This window comes from Saimiri boliviensis, chromosome 5, assembly GCF_048565385.1.
Source record: "Saimiri boliviensis isolate mSaiBol1 chromosome 5, mSaiBol1.pri, whole genome shotgun sequence".
NCBI lineage: Eukaryota > Metazoa > Chordata > Mammalia > Primates > Cebidae > Saimiri > Saimiri boliviensis.
In genome coordinates, this window is record NC_133453.1 from 36,274,885 (window position 1) to 36,302,766 (window position 27,882).

The window sequence follows — 27,882 nt, forward strand, 5'->3', positions numbered from 1 at the left end:
GGCATGAATAGTCGGAAGGAAGACTGCTGGGACCTTGTGCGGATTTGAATTCCTCAAAATCTGGGTCTAGTGTCCTCTCTTTTTATCCTCTAAAGACTTAGTAACTAACACACACTTTCCTTTCTCCTTTTCCAGTGGTTTCACCTTTTCCTGACAAGGTGGTCTTGTTTCTTATTGTTGAGAATGGCAGTCTCATGTGTGCAGTCTTTTTATCCCTAGTTGGGATCAACATGATCCCTATGCTGGACTTGCCACATGGTGTGGAAGTTTTTATCTGTTTGGACCCATCGTGTACTCCTTTGTTCTGCTTAAATGCATGCATCCATCAATGGCTCACAGATGTGCCCCCAGTTTTCTGCATTTCAGAGCTCACAGTGGGGAGCTGGAGTCTTTCTACTGCAGCACAAAGTAGGGTGCATGCAGCCAACGCTGCCATCATGAGCTGTGAAGTAGACCCACTGGCCAGAGGGGATGGAGGCTTTGCAAGGGGCAGGATGTTTCCGTGAACACTCTCTCCTCTCTTGCTCTAAGTAAATGCAGAGGCTGCTGTGTGCTTTGTCTGTCCTCAGTGACCTTGAGCCATGTGCTGGTCTGTTTCCAGGGTGGTACTTATTTCCCTTTTAACCTTGGTGCGACTCACATCTTATCCTATGGCACAGCCTGACCACCCAGGGAATGGCAAAGCATTTGCTTTGCAGCCTTTCAATCTCTCTCTTGACTTCCTGTCTTTGATTCTGTACTTTTTCCAGTTCTAGTTCTTCACTGTGAGGAAAAACAAGAAACATAGAATAAAATAGATTCCATCCCTGAAGCCAAGTGGCCCCAGTTGCCTAGAGAGACATTCCTGGAAGGCGCACCTGTCTGACCTTGCAGGTTCCTGCAGAAGATGCTGTGGTGGTGATTCACAGTAGCCTTGTGTGCTATTAACAAGAGAGCAAAACCAAATGACCACATGGCTCAAAAAGATGTGGCTCAGGAGTGGGTTCTGAATGGCGAAGGGGCCCTTCCCACTCCACATTCTTCCTTCCTCACCCTCCACACACTCCCCCTTTTAAGACTCGTTAGGAAAAGACAAAGGCATTAACTCCATGGGCATTCAGTCCAGCATAAGTTTCTTGTGCTTGTGTGTTGTTTGGGGATGGGGTGAGATGAGTGAGGGGTAGAATGGAGCCTGCAGTTTCTGTGAGGGACAAGAGGGGGGGCAGCAGTGGTGACAAGGGAGAGACATGCATGAAGCTGATGGTCCACCTCCCTCCTCCCTCTCCCTTTATCTACCATCTGCCAGTGTAAACTCCATTCTACATTCATACTGGGGTAATGGGAGGGACTAGAATGAGGGTGGGTATAAGCAATTGTCTAAATTAACAGCCTACTTTACCGTGGGAAGGGAATAAGGAGGCTGGGAAGAAAGTTGCCATCATTGTTTCTGGGAGAGATTTCAATCCCTTATTCTCTAGAACAAGGCACAGTTGTTTATGTATTGACAGCTTGAAAAAAGGTTGGTCAGATTATTTATTCTGTTAAATATTATTAGTTCTTATTGTCTGCAAAGTCTTGTTCTAAGCACTTTAAAAATATTAATTCATTGAATTCTTATAACAACTCTATGAGCTAAATACTTAGAGGACAATATTATTATTATTATTATTTAGAGACAGTCTGACTTTCTCACCCAGGCTGGAATTCAGTGGCATGATCTTGGTTCATTGCAGTCTCTAACTGTGGGGCTCAAGAGCTTCCCACCTCAGCCTCCTGAGTAGCCAGGATGACAGGTGCAGCCACCATGCCCAGCTATTTTTTTAAAAACTTTTTTTGTAGAGACAGGGTCTCACTGTGTTGCCCAGGATGGTTTTTAACTCCTGGCCTCAAGCAATCCTCCTGTCTTAACCTCTCAAAGCAGTGGGTTACAAGTGTAAGCCACTGCACCTGGCCTAGATACTCAGAAAATACTCTTTGTATCTCCATTTTGCAGATGAGGAAACTGAAGCCTACAAAAGTTAAAGGCCTTGTTCAAGATAAGAGTTGCCAGATTTAGCAAATAAAAATAAAGAAAGCTCAGTAAAACTTCAATTTCAGAATAGCAACTGATAATCTTTAGTAAAAATATGTCACATATATTGTCTGCTCACAAATTCTTGCTAACAAATCATTGTATGCAACATCTAAGACATGCCTTTACTAAAAAAAAAATATTATTTATTTGAAATCCAAATATAACTGGGCATCCTGTATTCTATCTGGCAACCCAAGCTCCAGGTACAGACTTCCAGTAAGTGGTGGATTAGGACTTGAAGCTTTAAAGTGTGGCTTTCTAGTCTAGGCTTCTAAGAACCTTGTAATGCTGCCTCTCTATTGAACACTGGAATGCTAACTGGCTAAACAAAACATGAATCAAGTTGTGTTTTGTCTCTTGTAGGCCATTTGAGAAAGAATAAACAGTGTTTTCTCTTTCTCTCTCTTGGAAGGGTACCCAGGGATTTGTGTCCAGTGGCCTAAGCTTCCCTGTATCCAGGAGAGAATTGAGAAGCTTTTACTTTTTAAATTCTGTGCCCTTGAAGCCATTGGGCTGGTTTGTCTAGAAGTGTTTCTTAGGTTTCAAGGACTTCAAAGACTGAGCTGTTCTAGGCCCTGGGAGGGCATGGGTCTGCACCAGGGTGGAAGGAACTCAAATAAGGAAAGCTGCACACATACATGGAGAGGCAGGACACCATGGTGCACTTGGGAAGCTCAACCTAGAGCCCCATGGTCAAAGGCTGGCACAAAGTGGGAAGAGCCACATCCTCCCAGTGGAACAGGAGGGCTATGAAGTGAAGAGCCCAGAAAGGGCTGCTGTGATCCCACCCTAATTCTTCTGAACTACGTAAATCATAGAATTGATTACTTCAAAAAGAGAAGTGACTTTCCCTTCCACACTGTGTAGCATCCCACCGCAGTTTTGCTAAAATGAATATATTAGCAAGCAGTTACTGTGTGCTTGTTTCTTATATATTATACTTTCTCATTTGATCCTAACAACAGCCTTGATGCCAGAAAAACCAAGACATAGGCTGGGCGTGGTGGCTTACGCCTGTAATCCCAGCACTTTGGGAGGCTGAGGCGGGTGGATCACGAGGTCAAGAGATCGAGACCATCCTGGTCAACATGGTGAAACCCTGTCTCTACTAAAAATACAAAAAATTAGCCGGGCATGGTGGCGTGTGCCAGTAATCCCAGATTACTCCTGAGTAGGAGGCTGAGGCAGGAGAATTGCCTGAACCCAGGAAGAAGAGGCTGCGATGAGCCGAGATCGCACCATTGCACTCCAGCCTGTGTAACAAGAGTGAAACTCTGACTCAAAAAAACAAAAACAAACAAACAAAAAAAAAAAAACAAGACATAGAACTAGAGAATGTTTACTCTTGTAAACACAAATTATTTCAATTGAAGACATGGGGTCTTAACTACCTCCAATGTACTACCTCTGTCCATTCCAAACCCAGTTTTAATTTCTTGAGCCAAATGTAGATGTTTGATCTCCTGATGCTGGAGGGAGGGTGAGGAGGGGGTGTAGTTCAAGAACCACATATAGGAAACATGCTTTTTAGACTCTGCAGAAGAAAATTATTCTCAAACATCAAGTACTGTTGGATTTAAAATACTGCATTTCAAACAGTTGTCAGTTTTTTCAGAATCAAATACACTCTTTTTAATATCCTGGATTTAAATCTTTAAGTATAGATACACAGTTTTTAAAGTATTGCAGAGAACAGGCTTCTGTCTATAACACAAACTCTGGTGTGATGTAGCCCTGGTCTTAGTTATGCCCCTCATCTACATTGCTCTGCTACAGCCATGGTTGAGTCACCATTTCTTGACAGTCAATCTTCTATAGACCCCTTAAAGGTCCCTGTGGGGACCAGAAATGCAGTACACTCAGAGGAGTCAAAGATGTTTACAACATGAATCAGCAATCCATAGCAATTTTTCCCCCTAAAAGTCACATCTTTCATATAAGCAATACTAATTATGCTGTTTAGTTTTGTTTTTCTAAGGCAAATGACAAGAAAAATGTATAACCAAGGGACTGGCTGACAGAAGTGAAGAAATATGAGACAACTAAAACAGAGAACAAAAAATAATGAGAAAAATCATTAAAAGAACTGAATTGTGTGGCTTGCTCTACTGGTAATGAACCTGAACTAAATGAAGAAGTTGCATGTATTTATAGAACCTGCAGAAGAGATAAGGAAATAGTTTTCTCCTAATCTTTAACTGGATTTTGTTTTCCAACTGGGTGGATAATGAAAGCAGCATGAGAAAGGTGTCCTGGGGTCACCCCTGCAGTAGTCCTGCAAGGGGAGCTGGCCTCATAGATAATTTTTGCTTTTCCTCACCCCTGCGTTTGGATCCCAGTCTGCCTGGACTTACTTGGAATTTCATAGTAATTCATACCAAGTTCCATCTTTCCGCACCTTATATTAATTGCCTCTCCACACTTACCCAAAGGCCCACTTAACAAGACTCTTACATTTATGTGCTCCATCTACCTCCCACTCTGAATTAGTTTCTTGTGGCTCTGTAACAAATCACCCCAAACTGGGTGGCTTAAAAGCAATATAAATTTATTCTCTGGAGGCCAGAAATCTGAAATTCTGTGTTTGCAGGACCTCACTCCTTCTGAAGGTTCTAAAGGAGAAGTTTTGTGTGTGTGTGTGTGTGTGTGTGTGTGTGTGTGTGTGTGTGTGTGTGTCTTTTCCAGCTTCTGGTGGCTCTAGGCATTCCTTGGTTTGTGGCTGTAGACCTCCAGTCTCTGCCTGTCTTTACATGGCTTTCTTCTCCCCATCTGCCTTTATCTTATCAGGATACTTGTCATAGCATTTAGGGCCCACCCAGATAACCCAAGATTATGTCATCTTGAGACCCTTAGCTTATATCTGCAAAGACCCCTTTTTAAAATAAGCTTATATTCACAAGTTCTGGGTGCACATATCTTCTGTGGCAAACCATCATTGAACTAACTATACTCTCTCTCCTAAATACAAGGTACTCTTATTCCCTAAGTGAGAGAGTAATCAAAGAAGAATCCATTTATAATTCACGAAGGCATTTTTTAACATATTCTTTCCTCACTGCTCCAATTTTCTTATAAGCCAAAGCTACATAAAATCATCATCATCTTGTAAACTTTCAAAACTCCCTTGCAACTTATAGTCTACTTGTCTTTGAGTTCCATATATTTCGCTCTCATTCTACTAGTTCTGCCTTCCACAATCCTTCCTTCCTTGCTGAATTATGTAGACCCACTTAGCTTTCTAAACCAGTGGCTACAAATCTTGGTTTGTTGGAGACAGTTCAGGCTTAATCCTGTTTGACTCAGTGTCCTTTCTTGTTGGCATGCTCTCTTTAATTCTCAAAATCTACTTCAAATGATACCCTCAATTATAATACCTTCTCTCTTGTTGAGAAGGCTTGAGGGACAATTTATAGAAAGGATTCTGTTGAATGAGGGATAAGTGATGAGCAGGAGGAATTTCTTTGCCAGAAGTTGCAAAGTTGGAGGCTAAAATAAGAATGGACAAGATCTGAAGGAGACAATTGGCATACAGAATGTATAAGCCTGAACTGTCGCTAATAAACCAAGGTGTGTAGCCACTGGCTTGGAAAGCTAAGCAAGTCTACATAATTCAGCAATGAAGGAAGGACTATGGAAGATAGACCTAGGAAAATGAGAGCTGAATATAATTTAATATAATTTAAGATAAGACTTCTGTTCTTCTCACCAGGGAGAGAATACACATCTACTAGTGGCTTGGGACCTCAGTTTTGTTATTTAAAACAGTCTAGGAGCAATTAGCTTCTGAAGTTTGAGTTTCAGATGTAATCGTATTATTTAATTGGGTGAAGTATGGTCTCTACAAGTTTGCAAGCAAAACATCCCCCAGTGGTACCCCTGAGCTCTGTCTGGGGACCCAAGGACAAGCCCACCTGGGTCATGCCACCACTACTGTGGCCCACATGTGCTTCAAGGGAAACTGAGGACCTACCCAGTCAGTGCTTTCACTTGTCCCTGCCCCAGGGATCCAAAACTGGCCTGCCCAGAGTACTCATTCCCAGAAAAGCCTTGCCACAGCCTTCACAAAAACCACACCTTAAGGTACTGAGTAACTCACAGGACATTGATGATATTGATTATAGCTGAAAAAATTATGCAAAGACTACACTAGTGCACCCACCCAGAACCAAAGCCAAAGTACCCTACTCAACTGACACTATACACAGATCTATAGCAAAAAGTTATTCCCTACAAAAGCTATTGAATAAAACTGGAAGAAGTATTAGCACATCAATGCACAGATATCAATGTAGGGATAGAAAAAGCATAAAGAAAACTTCAGGCCAATATCCATGATGAATATAGATGCAAAAATCTTCAACAAAATACTGGCAAACTGACTGCAACCAACATGATCAAGTAGGCTTCATTCCGGGGATGCAAGGCTGGTTCAACTCACACAAGTGTATAAACGTCATTCACCACATAAATAGAACCAAAGACAAAAACCACATGATTATCTCAATTGATGCAGAGAAGGCCTTTGACAAAATTCAACAGCCCTTAATGCTAAATACTCTCAATAAACTAGGTATTGACAGAACGTATCTCAAAATAATAAAAGCGATTTACAACAAACCAACAGCCAATATCATACTGAATGGGCAAAAACTGGAAGCAATCCCTTTGAAATCTGGAACTAGACAAGGATGCCCTCTCTCACCACTCCTATTCAATATAGTATGGGAAGTTCTAGCCAAGGCAATCAGGCAAGTAAAAGAAATAAAGGGTATTCAATTAGGAAAGGAGGAAGTCAAATTGTCTCCATTTGCAGAAGACATGGTATACCTAGAAGAACCCATTGTCTCAGCCCAAAATCTCCTGAAACTGATAAGCAACTTCAGCAAAGTCTCAGGATACAAAATCAATGTGCAAAAATCACGAGCATTCTTATACATCAATAACAGACTTAAAAAGAGCAAAATCAAGAATGAACTGTCATTCACAATTGCTACCAAGAGAATAAAATACCTAGGAATACAAATAACAAGGAACATAAAGGACCTCTTCAAGAAGAACTACAAACCACTGCTCAACAAAATAAGAGAGGACACAAATGGAGAAACATTCCATGCTCATGGTTAGGAAGAACCAATATCGTGAAAATGGCCATACTACCCAAAGTAATTTACAGATTCAACGCTATCCCCATAAAGCTACCAATGACTTTCTTCACAGAACTGGAAAATACACCTTAAACTTCATATGGAACCAAAAGAGAGCCCACATAGCCAAGTCAGTTCTAAGCAAAAAGAACAAAGTGGGAGGCATCACACTACCAGACTTCAAACTATACTACAAGGCTACAGTAATCAAAACAGCATGGTACTGGTACCAAAACAGAGATATAGACCAATGGAACAGAACAGAGGCCTCAGAGGCAAAACAACACATCTACAACCGTCTGATCTTTGACAAACCTGACAAAAACAAGCAATGGGGAAAGGAGTCCCTGTTTAATAAATGGTGTTGGGAAAACTGGCTAGCCATGTGCAGAAAGCAGAAACTGAACCCCTTCCTGACACCTTACACTAAAATTAACTCCAGATGGATTAAAGACTTAAACATAATACCTAACACCATAAAAACCTTAGAAGAAAATCTAGGCAAAACCATTCAGGACATAAGCATAGGCAAGGACTTCATGAGCAAAACACCAAAAGCATTGGCAATAAAAGCCAAAATAGACAAATGGGATCTAATCAAACTCCACAGCTTCTGCACAGCAAAAGAAACAGTCATTAGAGTGAATTGGCAACCAACAGAATGGGAAAAAGTTTTTGCAGTCTACCCATCTGACAAAGGGCTGATATCCACAATCTACAAATAACTAAAAGAGATTTACAAGAAAAAACAAACAAGCCCATTCAAAAGTGGGCAATGGATATGAACAGACACTTTTCAAAAGAAGACATACATGAGGCCAACAAACATATGAAAAAATGCTCATCATCACCGGTCATTAGAAAAATGCAAATCAAAACCACATTGAGATACCATCTCATGCCAGTTAGAATGGCGATCCTTAAAAAATCTGGAAACAACAGATGCTGAGGAGGATGTGGAGAAATAGGAACACTTTTACACTGTTGGTGGGAGTGTAAATTAGTTCAACCATTGTGGAAGACAGTGTGGCGATTCCTCAATGACCTAGAAATAGAAATTCCATTTGACCCAGCAATCCCATTACTGGGTATATATCCAAAGGATTATAAATCATTCTACTATAAGGACACATGCACACGAATGGTCATTGCAGCATTTGTTTGTGTCATCTCTGATTTCTTAGAGCAGTGTTTCATAATTCTTGTTGTAGAGATCTTTCACCTCCCTGGTTAGCTGTATTCCTAGGTACTTTATCCTTTTGGTGGCTATTGTGAATGAGATTGTGTTCTTCACTTGGCTCTCAGTTTGGAGGCTGGTAGTGTATAGGAATGCTACTGATTTTTGTATGTTAATTTTGTATCCTGAAACTTTGCTGAAGTAATTTATCAGATCAAGGAATTTGAGGGGAGACAATGTGGGGATTTTTACATATATGATCAAATCATCTGCAAACAGGCATAGTTTGACTTCCTCTTTTTCTGTCTGGATGCCTTGTTTTTTTTTTTTTTTTTCTTTCTTTCTTTTACCTGATTGCTCTGGCCAGGATTCCAGTACTATGTTCTGCTGGAGTGATAGAGCACCCTGTCTTGTTCTGGTTTTCAAGGGAAATGCTTCCAGCCTTTGCTCATTCAGTATGATGTTAGCTGTGGGTTTGTCATAGGTGGCTCTTATTATTTTGAAGAATGTTCTTTCAATGCCTAGTTTGTTGAGCGTTTTCAACATGAAGCAATGTTGGATTTTATCAAAGCCTTTTTCTGTATGTATTGAGACAATCATGTGGTTCTTGTTTTAAGTTTTGTTTACATGGTGAATCACATTTATTGATTTGCACATGTTGAACCAACCTTGCATCCCAGAGATAAAGCATACTTGATCAGAGTAAATTAGGTTTTTGATGTGTCACTGAATTCAGTTTGCTAGTATTTTGTTGAGGATTTTTGCATCTGTGTTCATCAAGGACATATATTGGCCTGAATTTTTCTTCTTTTATTGTGTCTCTGCCAGGTTTTAGTGTCAGGATGATGCTGGTCTCATAGAATGAGCTATGAAAGAGCCCTTCAATTTTTTGGAATACTTTCAGTAGTAATGGTATCAGCTCTTCTTTATTCATCTGATAGACGTCAGCTGTGAATCTCTCTGAATCTGGACATTTTTAGGCTTTTTAACTGATTCAGTTTTAAAACTCATTTTGAATTCCAAATTCTAACAGGTGTATAAAGAAGAGCTGGTACTGTTCAGCCTTGGGAGGTTGTATATGTCCAGGAATTTTCCATTTCTTCTAGATTTTCTAGTTTGTATGAATAGATGTATTCATAGCAGTCTCTGACAGTTTTTTTTTTTTTTTTTAATTTCTGTGGGGTCAGTGGTAATGTCCTCTTTGTCATTTCTGATTATATTTATTTGGATCTTCTCTCTTTTTTTCTTTTTCAGTCCATCTAGTGGTCTATCTTATTAATTCTTTCAAAAAAACAAACTCCTTGAGTCATTGATCTTTTGTATTTTTTTTCTCTAAGTTTCCTTCAGTTCAGCTCTGATTATAGTTATTTCTTGTCTTTTGCCAGTTTGGGGGTTGGTTTGCTCTTGTTTCTCTAGTTCCTCTAGTTGTAATGTTAGATTTTTTATCTGAGATCTTTCTTTCTTTTTTTTTTTTTAATTGCATTTTAGGTTTTGGGGTACATGTGATGAACATGCAAGATTGTTGCATAGGTACACACTTGGCAGTGTGGTTTGCTGCCTTCCGTCCCCTCACCTGTATCTGTCATTTCTCCCCATGCTATCTCTTCCCACCTCCCCACCCCCCCTGCCCCTCCCACATTTCCCCCCAATGGACCCCAGTGTGTAGTGCTCCCCTCCCTGTGTCCATGTGTTCTCATTGTTCAACACCCACCTATGAGTGAGAATATATGGTGAACTGCTGACGAGAATGGACAGCATAGAGAGGAGTATAAGTGAATTGATGGAGCTGAAAAACGCAACACGAGAACTTCGTGAAGCATGCACAAGCTTCAACAGCCGAATTGACCAAGCAGAAGAAAGGATATCAGAGGTCGAAGATCAACTCAATGAAATAAAAAGAGAAGGCAAGAACAGAGAAAAAAGCACAAAAAGGAATGAACAAAATCTTCAAGAAATGTGGGACTATGTGAAAAGACCTAATCTACGTCTGATAGGTGTACCTGAATGTGATGAAGAGAATGAATCCAAGCTGGAAAATACTCTTCAGGATATTATCCAGGAAAACTTCCCCAACCTAGCAAGGCAGACCAACATTCAAATCCAGGAAATACAGAGAACACCACAAAGATATTCCTCAAGAAGAGCAACCCCAAGGCACATAATCGTCTTTATCTGAGATCTTTCTAATGCAAATTATGCTCACATCAAATTAGATGTGGGCATTTAGTGCAATAAAATTTCCTCTTAACATTGCTGTGGCTGTCCCAGAGATTCTGGTATGTTGTATGTTTATTCTCATTAGTTTCATAAAATGTTTTTATTTCTGCCTTAATTTCATTATTTACCCAAAAACTTTTCTGGAATAGGTTGTTAATTTTTATGTAACAGTATCGTTCTGAACAATTTTCTTCGTCTTGATTTCTATTTTTATTGTACTGTGGACTGAGAGTGTGGCTGATATAATTTTTTTAAATTTACTGAGGATTATATTATGTCCAATTATGTGGTCAGTTTTAGTGTACGTGCCACGTAGTGATGACAAGAATATATAGTCTGTCGTTTTGGGTGGCATGTCTGTAGATGTCTATTAAGTCCATTTGCTCAAGTGTTGAGTTCTGGTTCTGAATACCTTTGTCAGTTTTCTGCCTTGATGACCTCTGTCCAATACCATCAGTGAGGTGTTAATATCTCTTACTATTATTGTGTGAAAATCTAAGTCTCTTCATGGGTCTCTAAGAACTTGCTTTATGAACCTGGGTGTTCCTGTGTTGTGCATAAATATTTAGGATAGTTAAGTCTTCTTGCTGAATTGAATCCTTCTTTGTCTTTTTAAAAATCTTTGTTGGCTTAAAGTGTGTTTTGTCTGAAATTAGGATACCAACCTTTGCCTTTTTTTCTTTTTCATTTGCATGGTAGGTTTTTCTCCATCACTTTATTTTGAGCCTATAGGTGTCATGACATGTGAGATGGGTTTCCTGAAAACAACATATGGGTCTTGCTTCTCTATCCAGCTTGCCAGTCTGTGACTTTTAATTGGGTTAGCCCATTTACATTCAAGATTAATACTGATATGTGTATATTTGTTTCTGTCATCATGTTTATAGCTGGTTATTATAACTGCAAATTTATTTGTATGGTTGCTTTACAGAGTCAATAATCTGTATACCTAAGTGTGTTTTTGTAGTGGCTGGTATTGGTCTTTCCATGTTTTGTGCTCCTTTTAGGACCTCTCATAAGGGAAGTCTGGTGGCCACAAATTCCCTCAGCCTTTTCTTGTCTTAAAAGGATCTTATTTCTCCTTTGCTTATGAAGCTTAGTTTGGCTGGATATGAAATTCTTGTTTGGAAATTCTTTTCTATAAGGATGCTGAATGTAGGTCCCAGTCTCTGCTGACTTGTAGAGTTTCTTCTGAAAGTTCTGCTGTTAGACTGATGGGGTTCCCTTTGTAGGTGACCTGCCTCTTCTCTCTGGCTGCCCTTAACACTTTTCCTTTCATTCTGACCTTCGATAATCTGATGACTATGTGTCTTGGGGATAGTCTTCTTGTGTAGTACCTTGCAAGGGTTCTCTGCATTTCCTGAATTTAAATGTTGGCCTCTCTAGTGAAGTTGGAGATGCTTTCATGTACAATATCCTGATATATGTTTTCTAAGTTGCTTGCGGTCTCTCCATCTCTTTCAGGAACACTAATGAGTTGTAGATTTGATCTCTTTACAGAATACCATATTTCTCAGGGGTTTTGTTCATTCTTTTTTCTTTTTTATTGTTTGACTGAGTTAGTTCAGAGAACCAGTCTTTGAGTTATGAGATTCTTTCCTTAGCTTGTTCTATTATGCTGTTAATATGTTAAGCCAGATTGCTATAAACTCTTTTCCCAAACTCACCATCGCTATTTCATGGGAAACTTCACAATGGAGAACTTGATATCAGTATTCTGAAAACCAGATGATAACATAAAAATTTAGAATAACTACAACTCAATTGTAGTAGTACTGTTTTAGCCTCTGCCATACTGGCAGTCTCCCTATTAGGAGATGGGAAGAAGAGATTAAAGAAGAAATATGTGTGTGTGTGTGTGTGTGTGTGTGTGTGTGTGTGCGTGTGTGTGTTCAAAACAGAGACACAATCAACTGTACATTAAATACATTTCAAACTGAAAACTTTCATAAATAAGTAAAATGAGTGAATTCTTCCAATCAATGAAAATAAAAGTAGAGAAAATAAAGTCAGCCAAACCATTTTCTTGGTATATATTGTTTTGTTCAATAAAAGAAAAATTTATTATCTTATTCTTAAAAATGTTTTAGAGTTGTTCTGATTCCACAGGGACACAATCTGAATGTGGATACTGCTATGGTTTGAATATGTCTCCCAAAAGTTCATACATTAGAAACATAATACCCAATGCAACAGTGTTAAGAGGTGGAACTTTTAAGAGGTGATTAGGTCATGTGGGTTCTGCCCTCATGAATAGATTAATGCAGTTACTATGGGAGTGGGTTTGTTATCTCAAGAATGTGCTCCTGGGATTTCCCTCTCTGGGATCCCCTCCCACAACAGTGTGGGAGCTTGCTCTGCTTCTCTCTCTTTCTCTCTGCCTAATAAATCGCTCTCTGCAAAAAAAAAAAAAAAAAAAAAAAAAAAAAAAAAAAAAAAAAAAAGAATGTGCTCCTGATGAAAGGATAACCTTGGCTTCTATTTATTCTGTTTCAAGTGTATGCATGTATTTGCCAGCTGATGTCTTGAACCATGTTAGGATGCACCAGATTCCAGTGCCAAGCTCTTGGACTTCCCAGTCTCCAGACCCATGAGCCAAATAAACTTCTTTTCTTTATAAATTACCCAGTCTGTGATATTCTGTTACAGCAGCAGAAAATGAACTAAGACAGGCACACTACCCATTTAGCAAATAAAATAGCCAAACAGATTCAGAAGATCTTATACCTAATTATGCCCATAAGCCTCTTATTCTATCTGGTCTGTTTTGAATTTTTTTCTTGGCTTTCTTCATAAGAACCTTATAAAGAATCCCTGACTCAAAACAAAAATTCCCTAAATAAATAAACAAGCAAACTAGTAGACCATTTGTTAACCCCATTGTCTCTGCTATCTTGCCTTACTTGGACTTACAGCACATTGACTAAACATATGAGGCTGTGGAGTATTATTTATTTATCACAGAGAAGCTAAGTTGGAAGTAGCCTCAATAATGAACCCTTTGATTTAGCCAGGAGCAAGGTTCTTCCCTAATACAATGCATGTGCACATTTAGCTAATTGCTCATCTGTGCATATCCCCACATGCAGAGAGAATTTTTACAACCCAAAGTGACAACCATGCACCATGTGTGTCTATTCCCACCAAGGTGAGGAATGCAAATGGTCAGCTCTCTGCCTTTTATCTCATTGGCTGCTTATCCTTGAATGCAATTAATTATCTGGGCAAAGGACTAGAGTGTACTTGGAGTCTAACAAACAATTTATGCTATTTACTAAGAAATTATTATTAATAAAAACCGATTTGACTTATTTTCAGATGAGAACAAAGTTACCCAGACATCATAACTAGAAGTTCACTAGATAAATACTAGAAAACTACTTCAAGCAAAGAGAAACCAAGCTGAAGAAAAATTAAGACCAAATCCCCTATTTTTAAATATCGAAACCCATGTTTCTGAACACAGATAGCATGTTTGAAGAATAGATGTAAACTTTATCAAGGAGGATGAGGGTATGCCACTTAGAGTGTTAAAAATATTATAAAAATGGCCGGGCGCGGTGGCTCAAGCCTGTAATCCCAGCACTTTGGGAGGCCGAGGCGGGTGGATCACGAGGTCAAGAGATCGAGACCATCCTGGTCAACATGGTGAAACCCCGTCTCTACTAAAAATACTAAAAATTAGCTGGGCATGGTGGCGTGTGCCTGTAATCCCAGCCACTCAGGAGGCCGAGGGAGGAGAATTGCCTGAACCCAGGAGGCGGAGGTTGCGGTGAGCCGAGATCGCGCCATTGCACTCCAGCCTGGATAACAAGAGCGAAACTCCGTCTCAAAAAAAAAAAAAAAAAAATTATAAAATTTCTAATTCTAGGTCTTATAAAGCCATTGCTTCCTTTCATCTCTTGTGTAATTTGGGTTGCTCTGGAGGTGAAGGTGGAGGTTGAGGATGTTCTGACTCACAAAAGCCAGTGTTGCTATAAGCATCTACCTAATAGCTACCCATAATTTTATTCCAGACATTTATTCTAGTAACAGAGACTGACAACAAATGACACATACTTTGAATATAGTCCTTCATATGCCAGCAGGTGAATGATGATCACCACTATCTGAGGAAGTTCCTGGAGATGGGAGGTTTACTACCCTAACAATCTCACTGTTGGACAGGAGCAAAAACTAACCATTTTATTGAACATCTGTATTAGTTTCTGATCACTACTGTAACAAATTATTACAAATTTGATGGTGTAAAAAAGACAAATTTATTACCTTATTTTCATGGAGATCAGAGGTCTAAAACGGGTCTCACTGGGCTAAAATCAAGATTTTAGCAGAGCTATGTTCCTTTGCAAAGTTCTAGGAAAATATATTCCTTTCTCTTTCAGCTTCTAAAGGTTACTCTCAATTCTTGGCTCATGGCCACCTTGCAGCCTGCAATCCCATCATTCTGACTTATGCTTCCATTGTCACATCTTGTTTTCTCACTCTCCTCCCTCCATTTGTAAGGAACATTGTGATTACATTGGGTCCACTCAAACAGCTCAGGATAATCTTCCCATCTAAACCTTTTTTTTTTTTTTTTTTTTTTTTTTTTTGAGACGGAGTCTCACTCTGTTCCCAGGCTAGAATGTAGTGGCGGGATCTTGGCTCACTGCAACCTCTGCCTCCCAGGTTCAAGCAATTCTCTTGCCTCAGCCTCCCGAGTAGCTGGGACTGCAGGTGCACACCACCATGCTCAGCTAATTTTTGTATTTTTAGTAGAGACAGGGTTTCACCATGTTGGCCCAGGTGGTCTCCATCTCTTGACCTCATGATCTACCCGCCTCAGCCTTTCAAAGTGATGGGATTACAGATGTGAGCCACCATGCCGAGTTCCATCTCAACCTCTTTAACTTAATCATATATGTGCATAGAAGACCATTTTGCCATATAAAGTAAAATTCACAGTCGCCATGATTAGGACTTGGACACCTTTGTATGGGTGGAACAGGGAAGGACATTCTTCTGCCTAACACAATATCTTTTTTCATTTTCAAACCAGAAACTAGTCATTTTTACACATAATCCCTTTTTTTCCACTTATCTCAACTTACCACCTGATTTTTCTTTTTCCCTAAAGTATTATTTGTAAATTTCCTACTTCTTTACAAGATTGAGAGTTACTTAGAAAAGCAGATGTTGTATTTTACTTACTATTACTGAAACAATTTTAAAAGCTGGATAAAATATATGGCACAATGGTTAGAAAAACTTTGGACTTTAGCAATAAAAAACCATGGTGCAGAATGATGGGAAACAAATGCAGTGATGCCCCATTTGACCCAGTTTTCTGCTGAGGCACAGAGTGAAATCCCAGCAGAGAACAGTTGTCTTCTGGAGTGGGGAAGAGACAACAGTCTGCATGGCTAGAGTTTACAGGGTAGAGAATAGAGAGAAGAAAACAGACCTGCTGAGGGCTCTGCTTCCATCATCAGCTGAATCCTGATTCCTATATGTTTCAGAGAACACTATGCAGGTCTAGGGAAAGAACTCCCTGAAAAGATTAAAGGGACAATGCCAGGACCACACACAAAGCCAGGAATAGTTCCTCCTCCTACCGGCTAGTGTGGAAAACCTCTTAATTCACAGGAATTGAGTAGTTTTCAAAAACGTTTAGCTTGAGTCTTGAGACAAAGATACCCCTAGATTAAAGGCTGCTCTGGTTCCACTTAGCAAATCTCAAATGCAAGCTCTGGAAGGATCAAACTGTAAGTAATTCAAGTGCATCCCAGAAACAAACAAACAAACAAACAAACAAAAAACCTCAAGACTATTTACAGGAATACAAACATATCCAGTACCCAAAAAGGTAAAACTTACAATGTCTGCTATCCATTCAGCACTTAGCAGAATTAACATTTCAAATTAGCATTTGGAAGTAGGAAATTATGATTTGTAATGAGGATGAAAATCAGTCAATTGAAACTGACATAAGAATCACACAGATGATAGAATTACTAGACAGGACATTAAAAGAGTTAGTACAACAGTATTCCCAAAGTTCAAGAAGTTAGAGGAAAGATTGCACATGATGACTAGAGATATGAAAGACATAAATGACCCAAACAGAGCTTCTAGAGATAAAAACTACAATATCTGAGATGAAAAATACAGCAGGTTAAACACTGGAGAAAAAAAAGGTTAGTAAACTTGAAGACACAGCAATAAAAGCTATCCAAAATGAAACTGGAGAGAATGAAAAAAGAAAAAAAAAATGAACAGAGCCATCAGTGAACCAAGGGACAACTTCAAACATCAAATATACATGTAATTGGAGTTCTCAAAGGACAAGAGGGATTGTTTCCAGTTTTGAGCAATTTTGAATAAAACTTCTATGAATATTTATATATTTATATAGGCATATGATTTCAGTTCTCTTGGGTATATACCCAGGAAAGAAACTGCTGGGTCCTAGGAATTATACATATTTACCGTTTAAAGACATTGTCAAACAATTTTCCAGGGATGTTTTGCCATTTTACACTCCTGCCAGGATGAATTAAAATTCCAACTCCTTCACATCCTCACCAACATTTCATAGTGTTACTACTCATTTTAATTTTAGCTATCCTAGGGGATGTGTAGTGATATCGCATTGTGGCTTTCACTTGCTTTTCTCTGATGAATAATATTGTTGAGTACCTTTTCATGGGGTTATTGGCTATTTTTTTATATATTTTTTATTTTTTGAGATGGAGTTTTGCTCTTGTTGCCGTGCAATGACACAATCTCAGCTCACCACAACCTCCGCCTCCTGGGTTCAAGCGATTCTCCAGCCTCAGCCTCCTGAGTAGCTAGGATTACAGGCATGTGCCACTACATATGGCTAATTTTGTATTTTTAGTAGAGACAGGGTTTCTCCATATTGGTAAGGCTGGTCTAGAACTCCTGGCCTCAGGTGATCTGCCCACCACAGCCTCCCAAAATGCTGGGATTACAGGCATGAGCCACCATGCCCAGCCATATATATATATATATATATATATATATATATATATTTCTTATGAATGTCTATTGAAATCTTTTGCTTATTGCTTTATTGGGTTATTTGTCTCATCATCAAGAGTATGACTTTTTTATATATCCTGGATACAAGTCAAATTTAATTATGGCACATATTTTCTCCTTTTCTGTGACCTTCATCATTTTTATAATGATGACATTTTAAACAGATTTTTGAGATATAATTGACATACAAAAAACTACACACAATAAACTAATTGACATACAATATACATACAAGATGTAATTGACATACAATAAACTACAAACACAATATAAAATCTTATCAGTTTTCACATCTGTGTACATCCCTGAAACACTCTGTAAAATCAAGTTAATGAACATATTCACCACTACCCATGCTTCCTGGTGCCCCTTGTGAATGCCTCCCTACCAGCATTCTTTCCCCATCCTCAGGCAGCCATTAATCTGCTTTATATCACTATAAGCCATTTTATATTTTCTATAATCTTATATCCATGAAATCATATAGTATGTCTTCTTTTTGTCTTCTTCATGAGCATAATTATTTTCAGATGCATCACATTGTGTAATAATCTGTCTCCTTTTATTGCTGAGTAGTAGTCTGTCATATAAATATAGCACCTTCATGTATTTATTTACCTGTTAATGAGCATTTGGGTAGTTTCCAGGTTTGGGCCATTAAAAATAAAGCTTCTATAAACATTTGTATAAAAGTCTTTGTGTGCACATGTGATTTCATTTCTCTTTGGTCTAAAATCAACGACCTCAGCATCCACCTTAACATACAGGGAAAAAAAATCAGTGAAAGGTAGAATAAGTAGATGAAGGCAAATAAAAATTAGAGCACAAATCAATGAAATAGAAGGCAAAAATAATGGATAAAAATCAATGAAAACAAAATCTGTTTGTTGAGAAGATAATAATAGATAAAATTCTGGCAGACTGATCAAAGAAAGAAGAAAGAAGACACCAAAAGTTATAGGTCTATATTGTTATTGATATCAATATATCTTTATCAAAAGTTAAAAATTCTGTTCTTCAAAAAAATAGTGCTAAAAGAATGAAAAAAGAAGATTCAGAGTAAGAGAAAATATTTGCCAATCATATTTGTGATAAAAGGCTACATCCAGAATATATAAAGAACTCTCAAAGTAAAAAATCAGCAACAGATTTGAAGAGTTACTTCACTAAAGAAGATAAACCAATGGCAAATAAGGACATAAAAAATGCTAATATCATTAGTTATAAAGGAAACACAAATTAAAACCGCCACAAATTAGAACCACACCAAAATATAATTAAATCCTTATTGGAATCTCTAAAATTAAAAGATTGGCCACATCAAGTGTCAGCAAGGATATGGAGAAATTGGGTCTTTTATGAATTACTGGTGGGCATGTAAATTGGTACAATGACTTTGGAAAACAGATTGTCAGTTTCTCAACAGGCTAAGCATACATCTCCCAAATGACCTAGCCACCCCACTCCTAAATATTCACTAAAACTTAACATTAAATCTGCAAATTTGAATAACCCAACCATGAAAGGGAGCTTCAAATTTGTGGTTTGGTTTTCCTCACAAGAAAATGTTACTCAAATGTTAATGTAGATAAAATACTATGGTTACTTTGAATGTAAGCTTTCTTGTTGCTGGCTGGAGAGCCACATACAGAACTCTAGGTTGAAATATCATTTTATGTCTTTCGTGTCACAACATTATTTAAAGAACATCATTCATTCATTCAACCTTTATTAAATATCAATTCTTATAATAGTTTTTCTCAATGCATGTTTAAATGTCTTAAACACGTCTGAACAAAAATTCATATCAACTTGAGCGCTTTTAGACTCCCTTTGATGATACCATTATTTCGCATAATTGCAAAGTAACTATTCCTAAAATCTGAAATCCTTTCATAGTTTAACTACATTTGGAGTATGTTTTCCCTGGCATAGCTCAGTTTTTCATATGATGTCTAGTTCATATTTTCTATTGTGTAAAAAATTGCTTTTTAAAATAAATGCATCTTCATTCTGGAGTCTTTAAGACAAAAATTTTAGGCATCAGAAACCTGACTGATTACTTTCAGACCAAAAACCAATTCAGTTGTTTCCTTTGTGTTGTCGTTGATCTGGACATGTGTAGAAGCTGAGTTTACAGATCAGTAGGTGAGATATGAAATATACATTGGATCAAGTCCCTATCATGGAATCAGGGAAAATCAGTTTGCACTCCAATAAAAACAGAACTTGTTTTCGAATTCCCCAGCTTCCAGTAAGCCCTAGTGCTTCCATTTGTTTGGTGAAGCAGCCCAGCCTCACACTCTCCTGCTGTTGTAACAGTCTTTGTCTCTGCCTCTGCAGTGCAAAGACCAAAGGAGATCTCAGAAAAAGGGACTGGTAGCTGTGTCTCTTGCATTGGGGAATTATACATGATTTCACAGTAAGAAAAGACATCAGATCTTTCTAGTCCCCTTTGTTTCCTCTCTCTAAGTTTTACAGCCCTTTTTATCTGTAAATAAAAAAAAAAAGTTGTACATACATTTTCAAAATGTGCTGCTTAATGCAACTTCATACATTTAGGAAGTTGAAGCTGCCCTCTGAGGTATAGCCTGACAGCTTAAAATCCAGAAATCAATCATTTAGATATAATGATGGTATGCTATTGCTCCCAGTATGTATTGCAGCACCCAGGAATCACTTATTTGAGATATGCCATCATAACTCTGATAGATTAAAGCACCACATCGAGGAAACAATTGTGTGTTGGGGCAGGGGGATGCTATCATAGATCTGTCATGTTACAGCCCAGAATCCAGCAGCCAACCAGGCAAGTCTGTGCTGAATCGGAGCTTCCAGAAACCTGTGAAGCAGCAGGATGACAGTTCTGTTCTTCAACAGCCCATTATGAACTAATTAGCATACATGAATTGCAGATTTGAAGCATTAAAGTGATGTACAAATCATTAATTTTTTGTCAAATCTGTGTCATCCTTGTGTATGCCTTCCTATTTTAATGTTGCATGACAGTGAAGAGAGGTACAATCCTCTGTATATAAAGAGGAGAGATTTGGTGTAGCTGATATAATGAGATCTATTTAAACAGTATGTATTTTTCAGCTTTGAGTATATCTGCTTGGGGAAAAAAAAATGCTACACTTGTCCCATTAGGGTTAATTGTGAAAGGATGTTAATATATTCAAAACCCCAGGGGTAGTTCTACATATTGTTTGAATGAAACAGGGGATGTAAGACCAACTTCACATTTGAGCTTTCTTTTATAAAAGTCCTCCTTCTGAGTAATAAAAGGAGCCATTTCACTGACTATGGAAGGTGTAACTATCTAGAATAAGAGCTCAGCTTTTAGGTGTGTTAAAGCTCCCATGCAGCAAGCTGATCTATTCTTGTTAACCCAATGCCAAATTTAATTTATAAAGATGTATAATGTAATGCAGTGGAAAAGGGAAAACAACATCAAAGCCGACTTTCATACTGCAAAAGGCTTCTAAGTATTAATTTGCAGTTGTCTGTATTGTCTCTATGTATTTAATTACGAAAGCTATTTGTGCTTAAACAAATGCTTGGTATTTCATTTGAATTTCTTATTTCATATTATAGTGGAAATTTGTTAGTACTGTAATAGTTTCCATGGTAACAGAGTCTAATGTTATACATAAATATGAATGTGGTATGTATACATGTGTGTATTATAAATACGTGCTATAGGTGATTATGACTGTATTCCAAGAACACATCTCCAGAGACTTAGCTCTCAAGGAAAACCCTAATTTAAAATGCTGGTATATTTTGTGACTCTAAAGAAATGGTCACAAACTGAGTTCTCCTTTTAGTATGGGAAAAATGTAAGTTCTGAGAAGTGGGAAGATACTTGCTTTCCCTCTTCTCATAAGTTTTCTTCTGCCTGGGAGCAAAGCCATCCATCCCCAGGGTCCATACTCTATGGACCTCTTCTCTTCTCCCTACCTGTTTCTCCACCAGCCTTTTTAACTACACAAAATCTAGATTAAATGAAAACCAAGGCCAAACTGCAAGTGAGGTTGGGGGTGGAGTGCCCTTCCAGAGGAAATTATACTTAAAAGCCTGAGAGATGCATAAAGAATAATATGCCCATCTCTATCAATAGGGATTATTTTCAGCTTCATGTAACAACAGTGATAACAACAATATAACCACTATGGTGGCTTAACTAAGTAGGGGCTTATTTTTCATAAATCATCAGAAATCTAGAGATAGACAAGCTCAGCCTGGTAAGGAGGCGCCACAATGCTCTCAGGGACTCAGATTGCTTAAATTCTCACTGTGTGAGGCAATAATCTTTATGCTCATAAGATGGCTGCTGCCCCACTGGACATCACAATTTCCAGGCTGGAAAAAGAGGAATAAACAAAGGGCAAGTGCCTGAATCACTTGGGCTTCTCTCTTTCTATCCCCCCACCCTCTTTCTTTTTTTCCTTTTTCTTTTCTCTCTCTCTCTCTCTCTCTCTCTCTCTCTCTGTCTCTCTCTCTCCCTCCCTCCCTCCCTCCCTCCCTCTCTCCAGTCTTTCTTTCTTGTAAAAATTGCATTTTCAATATTGGATGCCACACAGTTGTGTTTTGATGGATATTCACTTTGGTTCCTTGGTGTTAACCAATGAAGTGTCAAATGACCTCCAGGAACTTCACAAAATATGAAATGCTTCATGAATTTGTGCATCATTCTTGTAGAGGGGCAATACTAATCTTTTCTGTATCACTCCAATTTTAGTAGATGTGCTACAAAATTGAGTTTGAGTTTGTCTCTTTTTAGTGATAAACAATAACTTTCCAGGAACCTCTAAGCCAAAGTCCATGCTTACTTATTTGTCATTGGCCAGTCTTGTATCATATGGCTACCAGCAAGGGAAAGGAAATTTGTGGAGTGAGTCATTTTAACTCAGCCTAATATTGCACATAGTAAAATGAGGATCCTCTTAGTAAAGAAGAATTGAAACATGGTCATTAAGTGGGCAATGAGCAGCTGTCATCTTCTGTGATAGATTTTTCCATGTGACTTCATCAAAATACACATGGATGTAGGGAAAAGGACCCTTTGCATCAAGAGAAATCACTACATGTATATTCTGGCACATGGTTAGACACCAGCTGGACATTACTAATTTCTTGCTATTTCTTGAATCTTCTGTTTGCATACTCAGCCTCCTCTGTTTACTCCCTCTAATTTGGGGTACTGATTGGCATTTTAACTTTTGTCTGTTCACTTGGTACCTCTACAACACTAGTGAGATTGTAGCTTTGTGCACAGTTTGATGTGTTTTTCAGAAACTTTGCAGCAGAGTGCTTGTTTTAGTCTGTTTTCATGCTGCTGATAAAGACATACCTGAGACTGGGCAATTTACAAAAGAAAGAGGTTTAATGAACTCAGTTCCACATGGGTGGGGAGGCCTCACAATCATGTCAGAAGATAAGGCTGAGCAAGTCACATCTTACATGGATGGCAGCAGGCAAAAAGAGAGCTTGTGCAGAGAAACTCCCCCTTATAATACTGTCAGATCTTGTGAGACTTATTCGCTATCATGAGAACAGCACAGAAAAGACCTGCCCCCATGATTCAATTACCTCCCACCAGCCCCTGCCACAACACATGGGAATTCAAGATGAGATTTGGGTGGGGACACTGATAAACTATGTCATCGCATCCAAATCTCATGTCCTCACATTTCAAAACCCATCATTCCTTTCCAGCAGTCCCCCAAACTCTTAATTCATTTCAACATTAACTCAAAAGTCCACAGTCCAATGTCTCATCAGATACAAGCCAAGTCCCTTTCACCTATGAGCCTGTAAAATCAAAAGCAAGCTACTTACTTCCTAGATACAATGTGGGTACAGGCATTGGGTAAGCACTATCATTCAAAATGGGAGAAATTGGCCAAAACAAAGGGGTTATAGCCCCCATGCAAGTCTGAAATCCAGCAGGGCAGTCAAATCTTAAAGCTCCAAAATGACCTCCTTTGACTCCACGTCTCACATCTAGGTCATGCTGATGCAAGAAGTGGATTCCCTTCATCTTGGGCAGCTCTGCTTCTATGGCTTTGCAGCATACAGCCTCCCTCCCAACTGCTTTCATGGGCTGGCATTGGGTGTCTGCAGCTTTTCCAGGCACATGGTGCAAGCTGCTGGTGGATCTACCATTCTGGGGTCCAGAATATGGTAGCCCTCTTCTCACAGCTCCACTAGGCAGTGCCCCAGTAGTAATTATGTGGTGGGGGGCTCCAATTCCATACTTTCCTTCCACGCTGCCCTAGCAGAGGTTCTCCCTCCATGAAAGCTCTGCCCCTGCAGCAAACTTCTGCCTGGATATCCAGGTGTTTTCAGACATTCTCTGAAATAAAGACAGAGGTTCCCAAACCTCAATTCTTGACTTCTATTTCACCCATAGGCTCAATACCATGTGGAAGCTGCCAAGGCTTGAGGCTTGTATCCCCTGAAGCCATGGCCTGAGCTGTACCTTGGCACCTTTTAATCACAGCTGGAGTGGCCCCAAGTCTTTAGACTGCACACAGCATGGGACCCTGGGCCTGGCCCACAAAACCATTTTTTCCTCCAAGGGCTCTGGGGCTGTGATGGAAGGAGCTGCCATGAAGACCTCTGACATGCTGTGGCGACATTTTCTCCATTGTCTTGGGGATTAACATTCAGCTCCTTGTTACTTATGCAAATGTCTGTAGCTGGCTTAAATTTATCCTCAGAAAATGGGATTTTCTTTTCTATTGCATTGTCAGACTACAAATTTTCCAAACTTTTATGCTCTGCTTTTCTTATAAAACTGAATGCCTTTAACAACACCCAAGTCATATCTTGAATGCTTTGCTGCTTTGAAATTTCTTTCACCAGATACCCTAAATTATTACTCTCAAGTTCAAAGTTCCACAAATCTCTAGGGTGGGGCAAAATCCCACCAGTCTCTTTGCTAAAACATAACAAGAGTCACCTTTGCTCCAGTTCCCAACAAGTTCCTCATCTCCGTCTGAGACCACATCAGTAATTGTTCATATCACTATTCATTTTCATGCTGCTGATGAAGACATACCTGGACTTAGCTCTTTACAAAAGAAAGAGGTAATAGACTCATAGTTCTACATGGCTGCAGAAGCCTCACAATCATGGCAGAAGGCAAGGAGGAGCAAGTCACATCTTACATGGATGAGAGCAGGCAAAAAGACAGAGAGCTTGTGCAGGGAAACTCCCCCCTATAATATCATCAGATCTCATGAGACTTACTCTCTATCACAAGAACAGCATGGCAAAGTCCTGCCCATGATTCAATTACATGCCACCAGGTCTGTTCCACAACACACGGGAATTCAAGATGAGATTTGGGTGAGGACACAGCCAAACCAAATCAGTGGTCGGGAGCTAAAGAGTCACACAGAACTAGGTTCAAACTTGAGCTTCATCTCTTATAACCTGTGTGATTCTAAGCAAGTTCCATAACTTTTCTAAACTTTGATTTCCTCATCTAATAAATTAGTAAAATAAAAATACCTTCCTCACAGGGTTTCTATGAGGAGGAAACAAGTCAATGTACATAAAGCATCCAGAGAAATACCTGATCCATGGCAAGCATATGAGCAATTTAACTGTTATTATAATAATTTCTGTTAGTCAAGGTGACCTGGATTAAAATCACAGATGTGCCATTTTCTTAGACAACTTACTAAAAGTCTTTGTTTCTCAGTGGATCATATGGAAAATTACTACTTGGCAAGGTTATAGATTGTAGATATGTAAAGTACCCAGTAAAGTGGCTGATGAATAGTAGGAATGGTAAACCCTACCAGTTACCTGGCAATATGCATTCTCTTTCTCCCTTACTGTCAGAAGTTCATACTGTTCAGAACAGTGATATGCTTTGCTAAAATAACTTCACCTACATTTGCAGCTAGGGGATGACAAAGTTCTGGCCAATGTAAGTGGATTTCCCAGGAGAGAGCTTTCTTTCCTTAATAAAATGACAAAGGCTTATCTTGGGAAAGACCTTTCACCTCTCTCCTTCATCTTTGTGCACCTGGAGATGCTGCTGCCATCTTCAAAGCATGAGGGCAAGAGCCACAAACAAATGATGACAGAGCAGGAAGGTAGACTTTGGGTGTCCGAGAGCATTGGTGATCTTCACATTTCCCAACTCTAGATTTATAATATGAAGAAAACAAACCTAAGTGCCTTAGGCCAATATTTCCTGAATTTCATTTTACGTGCAGCCAAATGGAATGGGTTTTTGATACAGGTTTTTGTCAGGTGAAATTTATATTAACAGCAATCATCATCATCATCATCGTCGTCATCATCTTGTATCTATGACAGGACCCCAGGATATCCATACTGGTGTTCTGTTCTTATAGCACTTACCAAAGGATCATGGCTTTGTGAAAGAAACTTAGCAGGAAATATTGATAAGAACTCCCCTAGGGTCTTCATTTTTCTGGAGAGAAGAGGAAAAATCCTAACAGCCTCTGGGACTTGGGGGCAAGGACCAGGCAATAGTCAGACCAAGTCATAGGATCCTGAAATGACTGCTAATCCTGGAGAGCCCTGTGCTTACACTGAATCCCACTGAATCCCTATGGATCTGTAGTCTAGATATCTGCGATATTTTTACCCTCTAATTGCCCATAGGCACCTGGGTAACATTAAGAACAACTGGGATGAGGCTAAAGTGAGATCAAATGCTGAGAACAGGATAATGTTGCAAATTATTTTGTCTATAATAGTAACTACCTATAATTAAACATGGGTGATGAACAACCATCTCCCCCACAACCTCTTTACTAGTTTATATTGAAAGCAAATCACTGACCAAATTTGGCCACATATAAATATGTATATTAAACCTTTATTAGGAAGCAGTCACAAAACAGCTCATGTGACCTATTCTACAAATTTGATGAAATTCCAACTGTTGGCATTTTAGGTATTCTAACTGCACTGGTGTGTGCAATGTTCACTTAAAGCAGATATAATCGTATTCTAGAGGCAGGGTTAAATTAGTCTTATAGTGGATATCAGGCAACTGAGGAACAAGTCAGATTCAGGACAGTGCGGAAATCAGTCTCCAGAAAATATCCCTAAAGATATAGGATAAAGCATTTTCCACATTTTTATTCTATTTATGCAAGCAGGGAGATCCTAGAATATTTTACACGTCTTAAACATCACAATTTTCACCAGTTAAGCCCCACTTCTAGGGAATTTTCACCAGTGAAAACCCATTTTTAACACGCATTCTGCTAATTAAGAATACTTTGGTGGTGTTGGGAGATTAAGATAGCTGAATCACCTCTGGAGAGTGGGTTTCCAACTAGAAGTCTAGATGATGACACCTAGGGTATGAATTTTTGGTTTGGGCAAATGGCATGCCCCTCAAGTATAGCTTAAGCTGGTTGACATTCACATAATTTTATATTTACTATAAAGTAAGAGGAAGTTTAAATTACAGACATTCTGTTAAGTAGTCCATGCAATTAGTAAAAGACAAAATCAGAAGCAGACCTTGTATTCTCTGACTTCCAAATTTCAAAGTCTTAAAACTCTAGCATCCCAGCTCACTGTTAATCTGACAAATTGTCCACTCTCATTGCCTTAAGAAGTAGCCTTTTCTAAGTTAGACTATAGCAATCTGCACATGGAAAAAGGCAGGGTTAAAAAATAGAGCATCAGACAGTAAAAGTTTGGATTTATAAGAGGTGGTCAAATGTAAAATAACAAAGCTGGATCCTAGAAAACTAAAAGCAAACAAAATAAATGTTGACTAAGAAGTTCAAAGCAAATCCTGTCTTGTTATCATCCCTCCTTTATTTTGACCCTTCCATGTTCCTACTTTGCAGGCCCATGCTGATTTCATTACTATTTATGTTCATCTCTGTCTTTGATAATTTCTCTTTTACTAGTAAGCATCTACTCCATGACTTCTAATTTCTTTTTACATAGCAAATTATGAGAAAGCAATGAAAGAATTTCTAAATGTGATAACTGGTTTGTAGTGCCATTGCTTATGCTTTCAAGGAAGCTAAAATAGATTCCAGTGTGGAGGTTCTCATGGGGGATTCTGATGTGTTCTTCTGAAGAAATAAGGAAGGTCTGTATCTACCATCCCCAGGCCTATACTTAGCAAACTGTGTCCTTCCTTGGGTCAGCCTCACCACCCCACCCACATAGAGGGGACGCCTTCTAATTCCTGCACTTGTTTTATGGTTTTGTATAAATGT

General features: G+C 38.8%; 1 long non-coding RNA gene and 1 other non-coding gene across 2 annotated transcripts in view; both read right to left on the minus strand.

Moving 5' to 3' along the window:
• The window catches only part of LOC141584453 (uncharacterized), a 187,809-nt gene that overhangs the window by 79,284 nt on the left and 80,643 nt on the right, over window positions 1-27,882 (minus strand). The window lies entirely within an intron of this gene.
• Window positions 22,300-22,406, minus strand: LOC120364426 (U6 spliceosomal RNA). The gene has a single exon (XR_005579687.1). It is a non-coding gene; the product is annotated as a U6 spliceosomal RNA (small nuclear RNA).